Below are 13,221 nucleotides of genomic sequence, written 5' to 3' on the forward strand. Positions count from 1 at the left end.
CCCATTCACATATAAGCCTCCCAGTCTCCTTATAAACTCTCCCCTTTCACATATAACCCTCCCAATCTCTGTATAAACTCCCCAATTCACATATAAGCCTCCCAGTCTCTGTATAAACTCTCCCCATTCACATATAACCCTCCCAGTCTCCTTATAAACTCCCCCATTCACATAGAACCCTCCCAGTCTCCTTATAAACTCTCCCATTCACATATAACTCTCCCAGTCTCTGTATAAACTCTCCCCCATTCACATATAACCCTCCCAGTCTCTGTATAAACTCTCCCCCTTTCACATATAACCCTCCCAGTCTCTGTATAAACTCTCCCCCTTTCACATATAACCCTCCCAGTCTCTGTATAAACTCTCCCCCTTTCACATATAACCCTCCCAGTCTCTGTATAAACTCTCCCCCTTTCACATATAACCCTCCCAGTCTCTGTATAAACTCTCCCCTTTCACATATAACCCTCCCAGTCTCCTTATAAACTCCCTCTTTCACATATAACCCTCCCAGTCTCTGTATAAACTCCCCCATTCACATATAACCCTCCCAGTCTCTGTATAAACTCTCACATTCACATATAACCCTCCCAGTCCCTGTATAAACTCCCCCCTTTCACATATAACCCTCCCAGTCTCCTTATAAACTCCCCCATTCACATATAACCCTCCCAGTCTCTGTATAAACTCCCCCATTCACATATAACCCTCCCAGTCTCTGTATAAACTCTCCCATTCACATATAACCCTCCCAGTCTCTGTATAAACTCCCCCATTCACATATAACCCTCCCAGTCTCTGTATAAACTCCCCCCTTTCACATATAACCCTCCCAGTCTCTGTATAAACTCCCCCATTCACATATAACCCTCCCAGTCTCTGTATAAACTCTCCCCCTTTCACATATAACCCTCCCAGTCTCTGTATAAACTCTCCCCCTTTCACATATAACCCTCCCAGTCTCCTTATAAACTCCCCCATTCACATATAACCCTCCCAGTCTCTGTATAAACTCTCCCCCTTTCACATATAACCCTCCCAGTCTCCTTATAAACTCTCCCCGTTCACATATAACCCGCCCAGTCTCCTTATAAACTCTCCCTCTTTCACATATAACCCTCCCAGTCTCCTTATAAACTCTCCCTCTTTCACATATAACCCTCCCAGTCTCTGTATAAACTCTCCCCATTCACATATAACCCTCCCAGTCTCTGTATAAACTCTCCCATTCACATATAACCCTCCCAGTCTCTGTATAAACTCTCCCCCATTCACATATAACCCTCCCAGTCTCTGTATAAACTCCCCCATTCACATATAACCCTCCCAGTCTCCTTATAAACTCCCCCATTCACATGTCACCCTCCCAGTCTCTGTATAAACTCCCCCATTCACATATAACCCTCCCAGTCTCTGTATAAACTCCCCCATTCACATATAAGCCTCCCAGTCTCTGTATAAACTCTCCCCATTCACATATAACCCTCCCAGTCTCTGTATAAACTCACCCCCTTTCACATATAACCCTCCCAGTCTCTGTATAAACTCCCCCATACACAAAGAACCCTCCCAGTCTCCTTATAAACTCCCCCATTCACATATAAGCCTCCCAGTCTCTGTATAAATTCTCCCCATTCACATATAACCCTCCCAGTCTCTGTATAAACTCTCCCCCTTTCACATATAACCCTCCCAGTCTCTGTATAAACTCTCCCCATTCACATATAACCCTCCCAGTCTCTGTATAAACTCCCCTTTCACATATAACCCTCCCAGTCTCTGTATAAACTCTCCCTCTTTCACATATAACCCTCCCAGTCTCTGTATAAACTCTCCCCATTCACATATAACCCTCCCAGTCTCTGTATAAACTCCCCCATTCACATATAACCCTCCCAGTCTCCTTATAAACTCCCCCATTCACATATAAGCCTCCCAGTCTCTGTATAAACTCTCCCCATTCACATATAGCCCTCCCAGTCTCTGTATAAACTCTCCCCCTTTCACATATAACCCTCCCAGTCTCTGTATAAACTCCCCCCTTTCACATATAACCCTCCCAGTCTCCTTATAAACTCCCCCATTCACATATAACCCTCCCAGTCTCTGTATAAACTCTCCCATTCACATATAACCCTCCCAGTCTCTGTATAAACTCTCCCCCTTTCACATATAACCCTCCCAGTCTCTGTATAAACTCTCCCTCTTTCACATATAACCCTCCCAGTCTCTGTATAAACTCCCCCATTCACATATAACCCTCCCAGTCTCCTTATAAACTCCCCCATTCACATATAAGCCTCCCAATCTCTGTATAAACTCTCCCCATTCACATATAACCCTCCCAGTCTCTGTATAAACTCTCCCCATTCACATATAAGCCTCCCAGTCTCCTTATAAACTCTCCCCTTTCACATATAACCCTCCCAATCTCTGTATAAACTCCCCAATTCAAATATAAGCCTCCCAGTCTCTGTATAAACTCTCCCCATTCACATATAACCCTCCCAGTCTCCTTATAAACTCCCCCATTCACATAGAACCCTCCCAGTCTCCTTATAAACTCTCCCATTCACATATAACTCTCCCAGTCTCTGTATAAACTCTCCCCCATTCACATATAACCCTCCCAGTCTCTGTATAAACTCTCCCCCTTTCACATATAACCCTCCCAGTCTCTGTATAAACTCTCCCCCTTTCACATATAACCCTCCCAGTCTCTGTATAAACTCTCCCCCTTTCACATATAACCCTCCCAGTCTCTGTATAAACTCTCCCCCTTTCACATATAACCCTCCCAGTCTCTGTATAAACTCTCCCCTTTCACATATAACCCTCCCAGTCTCCTTATAAACTCCCTCTTTCACATATAACCCTCCCAGTCTCTGTATAAACTCCCCCATTCACATATAACCCTCCCAGTCTCTGTATAAACTCTCACATTCACATATAACCCTCCCAGTCCCTGTATAAACTCCCCCCTTTCACATATAACCCTCCCAGTCTCCTTATAAACTCCCCCATTCACATATAACCCTCCCAGTCTCTGTATAAACTCCCCCATTCACATATAACCCTCCCAGTCTCTGTATAAACTCTCCCATTCACATATAACCCTCCCAGTCTCTGTATAAACTCCCCCATTCACATATAACCCTCCCAGTCTCAGTATAAACTCCCCCCTTTCACATATAACCCTCCCAGTCTCTGTATAAACTCCCCCATTCACATATAACCCTCCCAGTCTCCTTATAAACTCTCCCTCTTTCACATATAACCCTCCCAGTCTCTGTATAAACTCCCCCATTCACATATAACCCTCCCAGTCTCTGTATAAACTCCCCATTCACATATAACCCTCCCAGTCTCTGTATAAACTCCCCCGTTCACATAAAACCCTCCCAGTCTCTGTATAAACTCCCCCCTTTCACATATAACCCTCCCAGTCTCCTTATAAACTCCCCCATTCACATGTCACCCTCCCAGTCTCTGTATAAACTCCCCCATTCACATATAACCCTCCCAGTCTCTGTATAAACTCCCCCATTCACATATAAGCCTCCCAGTCTCTGTATAAACTCACCCCATTCACATATAAGCCTCCCAGTCTCTGTATAAACTCACCCCCTTTCACATATAACCCTCCCAGTCTCTGTATAAACTCCCCCATACACAAAGAACCCTCCCAGTCTCCTTATAAACTCCCCCATTCACATATAAGCCTCCCAGTCTCTGTATAAACTCTCCCCATTCACATATAACCCTCCCAGTCTCTGTATAAACTCTCCCCCTTTCACATATAACCCTCCCAGTCTCTGTATAAACTCCCCCCTTTCACATATAACCCTCCCAGTCTCCTTATAAACTCCCCCATTCACATATAACCCTCCCAGTCTCTGTATAAACTCTCCCCCTTTCACATATAACCCTCCCAGTCTCTGTATAAACTCTCCCTCTTTCACATATAACCCTCCCAGTCTCCTTATAAACTCTCCCTCTTTCACATATAACCCTCCCAGTCTCTGTATAAACTCCCCCATTCACATATAACCCTCCCAGTCTCTGTATAAACTCTCCCTCTTTCACATATAACCCTCCCAGTCTCCTTATAAACTCTCCCTCTTTCACATATAACCCTCCCAGTCTCTGTATAAACTCCCCCATTCACATATAACCCTCCCAGTCTCTGTATAAACACTCCCTCTTTCACATCTAACCCTTCCAGTCTCTGTATAAACTTTCCCCGTTCACATATAACCCTCCCAGTCTCCTTATAAACTCTCCCTCTTTCACATATAACCCTCCCAGTCTCCTTATAAACTCTCCCTCTTTCACATATAACCCTCCCAGTCTCTGTATAAACTCTCCCCATTCACATATAACCCTCCCAGTCTCCTTATAAACTCCCCCATTCACATATAACCCTCCCAGTCTCTGTATAAACTCCCCCATTCACATATAACCCTCACAGTCTCCTTATAAACTCTCCCTCTTTCACATATAACCCTCCCAGTCTCTGTATAAACTCCCCCATTCACATATAAGCCTCCCAGTCTCTGTATAAACTCCTTCATTCACATATAACCCTCCCAGTCTCTGTATAAACTCCCCCATTCACATATAACCCTCCCAGTCTCCTTATAAACTCTCCCATTCACGTGTCACCCTCCCAGTCTCTGTATAAACTCCCCCATTCACATGTCACCCTCCCAGTCTCTGTATAAACTCCCCCATTCACATATAACCCTCCCAGTCTCTGTATAAACTCCCCCATTCACATATAACCCTCCCAGTCTCCTTATAAACTCCCCCATTCACATATAAGCCTCCCAATCTCTGTATAAACTCTCCCCATTCACATATAACCCTCCCAGTCTCTGTATAAACTCTCCCCATTCACATATAAGCCTCCCAGTCTCCTTATAAACTCTCCCCTTTCACATATAACCCTCCCAATCTCTGTATAAACTCCCCAATTCACATATAAGCCTCCCAGTCTCTGTATAAACTCTCCCATTCACATATAACCCTCCCAGTCTCCTTATAAACTCCCCCATTCAAATAGAACCCTCCCAGTCTCCTTATAAACTCTCCCATTCACATATAACTCTCCCAGTCTCTGTATAAACTCTCCCCCATTCATATATAACCCTCCCAGTCTCTGTATAAACTCTCCCCCTTTCACATATAACCCTCCCAGTCTCTGTATAAACTCACCCCCTTTCACATATAACCCTCCCAGTCTCTGTATAAACTCCCCCATTCACATATAACCCTCACAGTCTCCTTATAAACTCTCCCTCTTTCACATATAACCCTCCCAGTCTCTGTATAAACTCCCCCATTCACATATAAGCCTCCCAGTCTCTGTATAAACTCCTTCATTCACATATAACCCTCCCAGTCTCTGTATAAACTCCCCCATTCACATATAACCCTCCCAGTCTCCTTATAAACTCTCCCATTCACATGTCACCCTCCCAGTCTCTGTATAAACTCCCCCATTCACATGTCACCCTCCCAGTCTCTGTATAAACTCCCCCATTCACATATAACCCTCCCAGTCTCTGTATAAACTCCCCCATTCACATATAACCCTCCCAGTCTCCTTATAAACTCCCCCATTCACATATAAGCCTCCCAATCTCTGTATAAACTCTCCCCATTCACATATAACCCTCCCAGTCTCTGTATAAACTCTCCCCATTCACATATAAGCCTCCCAGTCTCCTTATAAACTCTCCCCTTTCACATATAACCCTCCCACTCTCTGTATAAACTCCCCAATTCACATATAAGCCTCCCAGTCTCTGTATAAACTCTCCCCATTCACATATAACCCTCCCAGTCTCCTTATAAACTCCCCCATTCACATAGAACCCTCCCAGTCTCCTTATAAACTCTCCCATTCACATATAACTCTCCCAGTCTCTGTATAAACTCTCCCCCATTCACATATAACCCTCCCAGTCTCTGTATAAACTCTCCCCCTTTCACATATAACCCTCCCAGTCTCTGTATAAACTCTCCCCCTTTCACATATAACCCTCCCAGTCTCTGTATAAACTCTCCCCTTTCACATATAACCCTCCCAGTCTCCTTATAAACTCCCTCTTTCACATATAACCCTCCCAGTCTCTGTATAAACTCTCACATTCACATATAACCCTCCCAGTCCCTGTATAAACTCCCCCCTTTCACATATAACCCTCCCAGTCTCCTTATAAACTCCCCCATTCACATATAACCCTCCCAGTCTCTGTATAAACTCCCCCATTCACATATAACCCTCCCAGTCTCTGTATAAACTCTCCCATTCACATATAACCCTCCCAGTCTCTGTATAAACTCCCCCATTCACATATAACCCTCCCAGTCTCTGTATAAACTCCCCCCTTTCACATATAACCCTCCCAGTCTCTGTATAAACTCCCCCATTCACATATAACCCTCCCAGTCTCTGTATAAACTCCCCCTTTCACATATAACTCTCCCAGTCTCCTTATAAACTCCCCCATTCACATATAACCCTCCCAGTCTCTGTATAAACTCCCCCATTCACATATAACCCTCCCAGTCTCTGTATAAACTCTCCCCCTTTCACATATAACCCTCCCAGTCTCTGTATAAACTCTCCCCCTTTCACATATAACCCTCCCAGTCTCCTTATAAACTCCCCCATTCACATAGAACCCTCCCAGTCTCCTTATAAACTCTCCCATTCACATATAACTCTCCCAGTCTCTGTATAAACTCTCCCCCATTCACATATAACCCTCCCAGTCTCTGTATAAACTCTCCCCCTTTCACATATAACCCTCCCAGTCTCTGTATAAACTCCCCATTCACATATAACCCTCCCAGTCTCTGTATAAACTCTCCCATTCACATATAACCCTCCCAGTCTCTGTATAAACTCTCCCCCATTCACATATAACCCTCCCAGTCTCTGTATAAACTCCCCCATTCACATATAACCCTCCCAGTCTCCTTATAAACTCCCCCATTCACATGTCACCCTCCCAGTCTCTGTATAAACTCCCCCATTCACATATAACCCTCCCAGTCTCTGTATAAACTCCCCCATTCACATATAAGCCTCCCAGTCTCTGTATAAACTCTCCCCTTTCACATATAACCCTCCCAGTCTCTGTATAAACTCCCCCATACACAAAGAACCCTCCCAGTCTCCTTATAAACTCCCCCATTCACATATAAGCCTCCCAGTCTCTGTATAAATTCTCCCCATTCACATATAACCCTCCCAGTCTCTGTATAAACTCTCCCCCTTTCACATATAACCCTCCCAGTCTCTGTATAAACTCTCCCCATTCACATATAACCCTCCCAGTCTCTGTATAAACTCCCCTTTCACATATAACCCTCCCAGTCTCTGTATAAACTCTCCCTCTTTCACATATAACCCTCCCAGTCTCTGTATAAACTCTCCCCATTCACATATAACCCTCCCAGTCTCTGTATAAACTCCCCCATTCACATATAACCCTCCCAGTCTCCTTATAAACTCCCCCATTCACATATAAGCCTCCCAGTCTCTGTATAAACTCTCCCCATTCACATATAACCCTCCCAGTCTCTGTATAAACTCTCCCCCTTTCACATATAACCCTCCCAGTCTCTGTATAAACTCCCCCCTTTCACATATAACCCTCCCAGTCTCCTTATAAACTCCCCCATTCACATATAACCCTCCCAGTCTCTGTATAAACTCTCCCATTCACATATAACCCTCCCAGTCTCTGTATAAACTCTCCCCCTTTCACATATAACCCTCCCAGTCTCTGTATAAACTCTCCCTCTTTCACATATAACCCTCCCAGTCTCCTTATAAACTCTCCCTCTTTCACATGTAACCCTCCCAGGCTCTGTATAAACTCCCCCATTCACATATAACCCTCCCAGTCTCCTTATAAACTCTCCCTCTTTCACATATAACCCTCCCAGTCTCTGTATAAACTCCCCCATTCACATATAACCCTCCCAGTCTCTGTATAAACTCTCCCTCTTTCACATCTAACCCTCCCAGTCTCTGTATAAACTTTCCCCGTTCACATATAACCCTCCCAGTCTCCTTATAAACTCTCCCTCTTTCACATATAACCCTCCCAGTCTCCTTATAAACTCTCCCTCTTTCACATATAACCCTCCCAGTCTCTGTATAAACTCTCCCCATTCACATATAACCCTCCCAGTCTCCTTATAAACTCCCCCATTCACATATAACCCTCCCAGTCTCTGTATAAACTCCCCCATTCACATATAACCCTCACAGTCTCCTTATAAACTCTCCCTCTTTCACATATAACCCTCCCAGTCTCTGTATAAACTCCCCCATTCACATATAAGCCTCCCAGTCTCTGTATAAACTCCCCCATTCACATATAACCCTCCCAGTCTCTGTATAAACTCCCCCATTCACATATAACCCTCCCAGTCTCCTTATAAACTCTCCCATTCACATGTCACCCTCCCAGTCTCTGTATAAACTCCCCCATTCACATGTCACCCTCCCAGTCTCTGTATAAACTCCCCCATTCACATATAACCCTCCCAGTCTCTGTATAAACTCCCCCATTCACATATAACCCTCCCAGTCTCCTTATAAACTCCCCCATTCACATATAAGCCTCCCAATCTCTGTATAAACTCTCCCCATTCACATATAACGCTCCCAGTCTCTGTATAAACTCTCCCCATTCACATATAAGCCTCCCAGTCTCCTTATAAACTCTCCCCTTTCACATATAACCCTCCCAATCTCTGTATAAACTCCCCAATTCACATATAAGCCTCCCAGTCTCTGTATAAACTCTCCCCATTCACATATAACCCTCCCAGTCTCCTTATAAACTCCCCCATTCACATAGAACCCTCCCAGTCTCCTTATAAACTCTCCCATTCACATATAACTCTCCCAGTCTCTGTATAAACTCTCCCCCATTCACATATAACCCTCCCAGTCTCTGTATAAACTCTCCCCCTTTCACATATAACCCTCCCAGTCTCTGTATAAACTCTCCCCCTTTCACATATAACCCTCCCAGTCTCTGTATAAACTCTCCCCCTTTCACATATAACCCTCCCAGTCTCTGTATAAACTCTCCCCCTTTCACATATAACCCTCCCAGTCTCTGTATAAACTCTCCCCTTTCACATATAACCCTCCCAGTCTCCTTATAAACTCCCTCTTTCACATATAACCCTCCCAGTCTCTGTATAAACTCCCCCATTCACATATAACCCTCCCAGTCTCTGTATAAACTCTCACATTCACATATAACCCTCCCAGTCCCTGTATAAACTCCCCCCTTTCACATGTAACCCTCCCAGTCTCCTTATAAACTCCCCCATTCACATATAACCCTCCCAGTCTCTGTATAAACTCCCCCATTCACATATAACCCTCCCAGTCTCTGTATAAACTCTCCCATTCACATATAACCCTCCCAGTCTCTGTATAAACTCCCCCATTCACATATAACCCTCCCAGTCTCTGTATAAACTCCCCCCTTTCACATATAACCCTCCCAGTCTCTGTATAAACTCCCCCATTCACATATAACCCTCCCAGTCTCTGTATAAACTCCCCCTTTCACATATAACTCTCCCAGTCTCCTTATAAACTCCCCCATTCACATATAACCCTCCCAGTCTCTGTATAAACTCCCCCATTCACATATAACCCTCCCAGTCTCTGTATAAACTCTCCCCCTTTCACATATAACCCTCCCAGTCTCTGTATAAACTCTCCCCCTTTCACATATAACCCTCCCAGTCTCCTTATAAACTCCCCCATTCACATATAACCCTCCCAGTCTCTGTATAAACTCTCCCCCTTTCACATATAACCCTCCCAGTCTCCTTATAAACTCTCCCCGTTCACATATAACCCGCCCAGTCTCCTTATAAACTCTCCCTCTTTCACATATAACCCTCCCAGTCTCCTTATAAACTCTCCCTCTTTCACATATAACCCTCCCAGTCTCTGTATAAACTCTCCCCATTCACATATAACCCTCCCAGTCTCCTTATAAACTCCCCCATTCACATATAACCATCCCAGTCTCTGTATAAACTCCCCCATTCACATATAACCCTCCCAGTCTCCTTATAAACTCTCCCTCTTTCACATATAACCCTCCCAGTCTCTGTATAAACTCCCCCATTCACATATAACCCTCCCAGTCTCCGTATAAACTCCCCATTCACATATAAGCCTCCCAGTCTCTGTATAAACTCTCCCATTCACATATAACCCTCCCAGTCTCTGTATAAACTCTCCCCCATTCACATATAACCCTCCCAGTCTCTGTATAAACTCCCCCATTCACATATAACCCTCCCAGTCTCCTTATAAACTCCCCCATTCACATGTCACCCTCCCAGTCTCTGTATAAACTCCCCCATTCACATAGAACCCTCCCAGTCTCCTTATAAACTCTCCCATTCACATATAACTCTCCCAGTCTCTGTATAAACTCTCCCCCATTCACATATAACCCTCCCAGTCTCTGTATAAACTCTCCCCCTTTCACATATAACCCTCCCAGTCTCTGTATAAACTCTCCCCCTTTCACATATAACCCTCCCAGTCTCTGTATAAACTCTCCCCCTTTCACATATAACCCTCCCAGTCTCTGTATAAACTCACCCCTTTCACATATAACCCTCCCAGTCTCTGTATAAACTCTCCCCTTTCACATATAACCCTCCCAGTCTCCTTATAAACTCCCTCTTTCACATATAACCCTCCCAGTCTCTGTATAAACTCCCCCATTCACATATAACCCTCCCAGTCTCTGTATAAACTCTCACATTCACATATAACCCTCCCAGTCCCTGTATAAACTCCCCCCTTTCACATATAACCCTCCCAGTCTCCTTATAAACTCCCCCATTCACATATAACCCTCCCAGTCTCTGTATAAACTCCCCCATTCACATATAACCCTCCCAGTCTCTGTATAAACTCTCCCATTCACATATAACCCTCCCAGTCTCTGTATAAACTCCCCCATTCACATATAACCCTCCCAGTCTCTGTATAAACTCCCCCCTTTCACATATAACCCTCCCAGTCTCTGTATAAACTCCCCCATTCACATATAACCCTCCCAGTCTCCTTATAAACTCTCCCTCTTTCACATATAACCCTCCCAGTCTCTGTATAAACTCCCCCATTCACATATAACCCTCCCAGTCTCTGTATAAACTCCCCATTCACATATAACCCTCCCAGTCTCTGTATAAACTCCTCCATTCACATAAAACCCTCCCAGTCTCTGTATAAACTCCCCCCTTTCACATATAACCCTCCCAGTCTCCTTATAAACTCCCCCATTCACATGTCACCCTCCCAGTCTCTGTATAAACTCCCCCATTCACATATAACACTCCCAGTCTCTGTATAAACTCCCCCATTCACATATAAGCCTCCCAGTCTCTGTATAAACTCTCCCCATTCACATATAACCCTCCCAGTCTCTGTATAAACTCACCCCCTTTCACATATAACCCTCCCAGTCTCTGTATAAACTCCCCCATACACAAAGAACCCTCCCAGTCTCCTTATAAACTCCCCCATTCACATATAAGCCTCCCAGTCTCTGTATAAATTCTCCCCATTCACATATAACCCTCCCAGTCTCTGTATAAACTCTCCCCCTTTCACATATAACCCTCCCAGTCTCTGTATAAACTCTCCCCATTCACATATAACCCTCCCAGTCTCTGTATAAACTCCCCTTTCACATATAACCCTCCCAGTCTCTGTATAAACTCTCCCTCTTTCACATATAACCCTCCCAGTCTCTGTATAAACTCTCCCCATTCACATATAACCCTCCCAGTCTCTGTATAAACTCCCCCATTCACATATAACCCTCCCAGTCTCCTTATAAACTCCCCCATTCACATATAAGCCTCCCAGTCTCTGTATAAACTCTCCCCATTCACATATAACCCTCCCAGTCTCTGTATAAACTCTCCCCCTTTCACATATAACCCTCCCAGTCTCTGTATAAACTCCCCCCTTTCACATATAACCCTCCCAGTCTCCTTATAAACTCCCCCATTCACATATAACCCTCCCAGTCTCTGTATAAACTCTCCCATTCACATATAACCCTCCCAGTCTCTGTATAAACTCTCCCCCTTTCACATATAACCCTCCCAGTCTCTGTATAAACTCTCCCTCTTTCACATATAACCCTCCCAGTTTCCTTATAAACTCTCCCTCTTTCACATATAACCCTCCCAGGGTCTGTATAAACTCCCCCATTCACATATAACCCTCCCAGTCTCCTTATAAACTCTCCCTCTTTCACATATAACCCTCCCAGTCTCTGTATAAACTCCCCCATTCACATATAACCCTCCCAGTCTCTGTATAAACTCTCCCTCTTTCACATCTAACCCTCCCAGTCTCTGTATAAACTTTCCCCGTTCACATATAACCCTCCCAGTCTCCTTATAAACTCTCCCTCTTTCACATATAACCCTCCCAGTCTCCTTATAAACTCTCCCTCTTTCACATATAACCCTCCCAGTCTCTGTATAAACTCTCCCCATTCACATATAACCCTCACAGTCTCCTTATAAACTCTCCCTCTTTCACATATAACCCTCCCAGTCTCTGTATAAACTCCCCCATTCACATATAAGCCTCCCAGTCTCTGTATAAACTCCCCCATTCACATATAACCCTCCCAGTCTCTGTATAAACTCCCCCATTCACATATAACCCTCCCAGTCTCCTTATAAACTCTCCCATTCACATGTCACCCTCCCAGTCTCTGTATAAACTCCCCCATTCACATGTCACCCTCCCAGTCTCTGTATAAACTCCCCCATTCACATATAACCCTCCCAGTCTCTGTATAAACTCTCCCCATTCACATATAACCCTCCCAGTCTCCTTATAAACTCCCCCATTCACATATAAGCCTCCCAATCTCTGTATAAACTCTCCCCATTCACATATAACCCTCCCAGTCTCTGTATAAACTCTCCCCATTCACATATAAGCCTCCCAGTCTCCTTATAAACTCTCCCCTTTCACATATAACCCTCCCAATCTCTGTATAAACTCCCCAATTCACATATAAGCCTCCCAGTCTCTGTATAAACTCTCCCCATTCACATATAACCCTCCCAGTCTCCTTATAAACTCCCCCATTCACATAGAACCCTCCCAGT

Source organism: Chiloscyllium punctatum, chromosome 3 (genome assembly GCF_047496795.1).
Source record: "Chiloscyllium punctatum isolate Juve2018m chromosome 3, sChiPun1.3, whole genome shotgun sequence".
In the NCBI taxonomy this organism is placed as follows: Eukaryota; Metazoa; Chordata; class Chondrichthyes; order Orectolobiformes; family Hemiscylliidae; genus Chiloscyllium; species Chiloscyllium punctatum.